The sequence below is a fragment of the Galeopterus variegatus genome, unplaced genomic scaffold (assembly GCF_000696425.1).
Source record: "Galeopterus variegatus unplaced genomic scaffold, G_variegatus-3.0.2 Scaffold905, whole genome shotgun sequence".
In the NCBI taxonomy this organism is placed as follows: Eukaryota; Metazoa; Chordata; class Mammalia; order Dermoptera; family Cynocephalidae; genus Galeopterus; species Galeopterus variegatus.
In genome coordinates this window covers 2,877-7,424 of record NW_007727016.1, presented here as the reverse complement: position 1 = coordinate 7,424, position 4,548 = coordinate 2,877, and the positions used below count along the sequence as shown (strand labels likewise).

The 4,548-nt window shown below is 32.6% G+C and overlaps 1 long non-coding RNA gene across 1 annotated transcript; it reads left to right on the top strand.

The window, feature by feature from the left end:
- Positions 1-544: 544 nt before the first annotated feature.
- On the top strand, positions 545-3,848 carry LOC103590975. The gene is made up of 3 exons (XR_550525.1): positions 545-630; positions 1,013-1,059; positions 3,773-3,848. It is a non-coding gene; the product is annotated as an uncharacterized LOC103590975 (long non-coding RNA).
- The last annotated feature ends 700 nt before the right edge of the window (positions 3,849-4,548 follow it).

The following is a 4,548-nucleotide window of genomic DNA, read 5'->3' as shown; positions in this document are numbered from 1 at the left end:
CTGTTAAACACAGTACAGAGCTCATGAGCCTGATATTGTTCTCTAGAGCACCTCTTATTTTAAGCATAGGGACCCTAAATGAAAAATGGAAACTGTGCATCAAGAATTTCTTTCGTTTCTTCCTTTTGGGGTTTAATCCTGTGCTAGATTATGTTCTATCTGGGAAGACTGACCTCTTCTCAGAACCTGCCTTTTTCCAGCTTCTTTTTCACCTGTTATTATAACCTACGGGAAGAATGGTTTGCCTTCATTCTTGTGAATTCATAATAGTTGATTCAGAAACCAGCTTTGATGTGCTGGTGATTGAGTTCTGGTAGTTTCTTTGTAAGAATCTTTCATATCCAGCCTTACAGGATTTGTAAATAAGGTTTAATAAATGGTGAAAGTTATTTTTATTTTCTGTGCTTATTGTCATTGTTTGAATAGCAGATTTCAAGAAATATGGTATTGCCTCAAATTCCAGACCTGGGAACTTCTCTTTTCCCTTGAAATACAAGAATAATTGCCCCAACTATGTTGACCCATTTCCTTTTGTTTATTTTACAGGGTGCCCGAGAAACATTTGAGAACTACTACCGAAAACAGAGGCGAAAATAGGCCCGTTTGGTGCTCCAAGCTCCATCTAACATGGTAGGATTATCACTTTCATTTTTGTCAGGTTTTCACTTTTCTCCGCTGTTATCTTTTGATTATTTTGTGTGATTGCACATACACGTGTGTGCATGTGTGTGTACTTGTGTGTTTATTGTCATTTTTAGACCATTTTTGGTGGACGTGACTTGCAATAGTAATATCAACTAACATTAAGTATTGGTGTGTATCAGGCATTGTTCTAAGAATTAGATATGTATTGTCTCAATTCATCCTCATTGTAATCCTATAAGGTAAACACTGTTATTATGTTTACTTTATAGTCTAGGGAATTAAGCTTTAAGAGATTAAGTAACTGATTTTAACTTTGTCTTAATGTAACAAAACAGAAAAATAACTTTTTCTTTTTGCTTTGTTGCAGCATGAAACTTTAGATGGCTACAGGAAGTATTTTAATCAAATTGTAGGGTAGGTATATATATATATTTAAATTTATACACTTTCAATACATAGATTTGTGCGACTTGGAAAAATAATCAGGTTTTCCTTGGAATATTCTTTCTTTAAATCATTAAGAAATGACTTATTTTTGATTTTCTGATGATTTATAGTAACCATCCTATTGGTTTCAACATTACATTTTTAGGAGGGTACTAATCTTATTATGCTTGAGGTGTTGTTTCTCCATTCTTGGTAAGATGGAACCAAATAACCAGGGAGATTTGGCAAACTTTTTCTAAAAGGGCCAGATAGTAAAGTATTTTAGGTTTAGCATGGCATATGGTCTCTTTCACAACTATTCAGCTCAGTTGTTATAGTGTGAAAGCAGCTATAGACAATACATAAATGAGAGCATAGCTCTGTTCCAATAAAATAATCTTTATAAAAACAGGCAGTGGGCCAGGTTTATCCCATGGTGTATAGCTTGCTACCTACATCTAGAGTATATACAGTAGTATGGAATTGCAGTTCCCAAATAAACATCCCAAATATAGGCAGCTTGTTCTAATTGCAAATTAATGACTTTACAGTTAAAAGAAAGGGAATAGGTTGGATTCTTCCATCAAATTTCTTTTTTTTTTCAGATGTAGATTGTTTCATTGTAACTAATCATTTTTATTAAGATATATCATAAAAATTCCTGATAAAGAATTGTTTTAATTAGTATGAAAATTTAGGCAAGATACCTGAAGTTACATTTTATTTATTTATTTTTCTTCCATGCAACTTTATTAAGCTATATGTAATAAAATTATTTTTAATAAACTTATAGAGTTGGCAGCCATCCCCACAGGTCAGGTTTAGACCATTTTCATCACTCCAAAAAATTCCCTTGAGCCTGTTTGCACTCAGTCCTGGCTTCGAACCCAAGCCCAGGCAACCACTGCTCTATCTGTCTCTATAAATTTGCCTTTTGTGGATATGTATATAAATGGAATCACACAATATAGAGATTTGCTCCTTTTGTGTGGCTTCTTTCACCTGGGATAATTATTTTTGTGGTTCATTCATTCTGTAGTATGTATCAGTATTTTGTTCTTTTTTATTGCTAAATAACATTTAATTATATGGATACATCACATCTATATCACATTTTGAAACTGATGCATATTCAGATTGTTTCCAGTTTTGGACTACTATATTAATAATGCTGCTGCGAAAATTAACATACAATTCTTTGGACATATGTTTTTATTCTCTTCTGTTGATTCCTAGAATTGGAATTACAGGGCTGTGTGGTAAGGATATGTTTAACTTTTTAGGAAACTGCCGAAATGTTTTCCAAACTAGATGTACCACTGAATATTCCCATTGGAAATGTATAATAGTTCCAGCTTTGCCACATCACCACCTACACTTTGTGTCTTCTATTTGATAATAGTCAATCTTATGAATATATAATGGTATGTAATTGTGGTTTTTAGTGTGCATTTCTCTAACAACTAATGATGTTTGGTATTTTATTATGCACTTGTTAGCCAATCACATGACCTCTTTGGTGAAATATCTATTACTCAAATCTTTTGTCCATATTTAATTAGGATTTTTGTCTTCTTTTTGTTGAGTTGTAAGACTTTTTATATTCTCAATACCAATCTATTATCAAGTATACAATTTGCAATTATTTTCTCCCAGTGTGTGCCTTGCTTTTTCACTTCCTTAATGATGCACTCTGAAGCACAAATGTTTTTCATTTTAATGAAGCCCAATTTATTGATTTTTTTTTTGTTAGCAATGCTTTTGGTGTCATTTTTAAAAACTCTTCTTATCTCCAGTTCACAAAGATTTCTTCTGTGTTTTTTCTTTAGAAGTTTCATCAGTTATATTTTTAATGCATAATAACAAAAACCACAACAAGAATGTTCAAAAATACTTTTGCTTTTTTTTTTAATCATTATGAGATACTTTCTAGGGCTTGCCCAGTTAGCTTGCTTGGGACAGTGTGGTGCTGATAAGACCAAGGTCAATGGTCCAGTTCCCTATACTGGCCAGCCACCAAACAAACAAACAAACAAACAAACAAACAAAACCAAAAAACCGTCTCAAAACTTTGTTGAGAGAGTCCACATAAGGGGAATTATTTTGATATTTTGTGTTGGGGTCATATGTATGTGTGTGTGTGTGTGTGTGTGTGTGTGTGTATGTGTGTGTGTTTATATATATGTTTATATATATATATTTATATATGTTTATGCGTATATATATGTTTATATATATACTTATATGTAAAAGAATTCTTAATTAAGAATTAATATAAGAATTAAGAATTCCTATAAATATATATAAGAACCCAACACAAAATCTCTCATTGTCTCTTTAAAATTTATTAGTTTTAAAAAATGAGCTTTTATTGATGTCTTAGTATTTTTTAATATAGTGAAATTATCCTCTATTACCTATACACATTTTCTTTCCTTTTAAATTCCTGCTGGATAAAATGATAACATTTAATAGAAATGTAACTCCAATCTCAGTAGAAGTGGTTAAGAAGATATCATGATCACAGACAAAATTCTTAGCCCAGGAAGTGTGTTTTTTTTAATGATACTGAGCAGCCTTTTTAAAGGAAAAAATTACTATTAACTTTAAATTCAGTGACAGCTCTTAATGTTTGTCAAATAGAGATAGTAATCAAACTATAATTTCTCACAGCTGTGCTTTCTTTTTCCCTCAATCTTAGCTTTTTTGTGGTTGAAGATCACATTTTACACACAACCCAGGGCTTAGTAAATAGAGCCTACATTGATGAACTGTGGGAAAAGGCACTTTCAAAAACCATCACAATGCTCTCTACATTGATGAACTATGGGAAATGGCACTTTCAAAAACCATCGCAGCGCTCCGTACCCACTCGGTATGTAAGAAGCCCAAAAGAAGTTCCTACTTAAAGCTGATTATCTATATACTATTCAGTGCTTTACTGCTTTAAAATCAACGTATGTGTATATCTTTGGAATCACCCATTGGGACTGTATATGTTCTTTAAAGACACATGGAAGTAGCCCCTTCAAATTGCCATATTCTCTAACATTGAACTTACTTTTGTGAATGCTCTTTGCAATAAGAAGACAACAGCTCTTTGCAATGAGAAGACAACAGGTAACATCTATTGATTGCTCTGTATGTATCAGGCATTGTTCTGTGTACTTCAGATATACTGTCTCACTGCAACCCTATAAAGGTAGGTGTTATTATTATATTTACTTTATAGTCTGGGGAACTGAACTTCAGAGAGGTTAGGTAACTAGCCCAATATCACACAGTAAGAGGTGGAGCTTGTATTCAAACCCAGACAGTCTGACTCTGGAGACCATGTTTTTAGCCACTATTCCATAGTGCCATCTATAATGTCTATTAATATTATAAACATTGATTTGGAGTACACCGTTTTGCTGTTACTTTTTGAAAAAAAGTTTACAGCTTATTCAATTGCCTAATTATCAGTTCCCATGATCT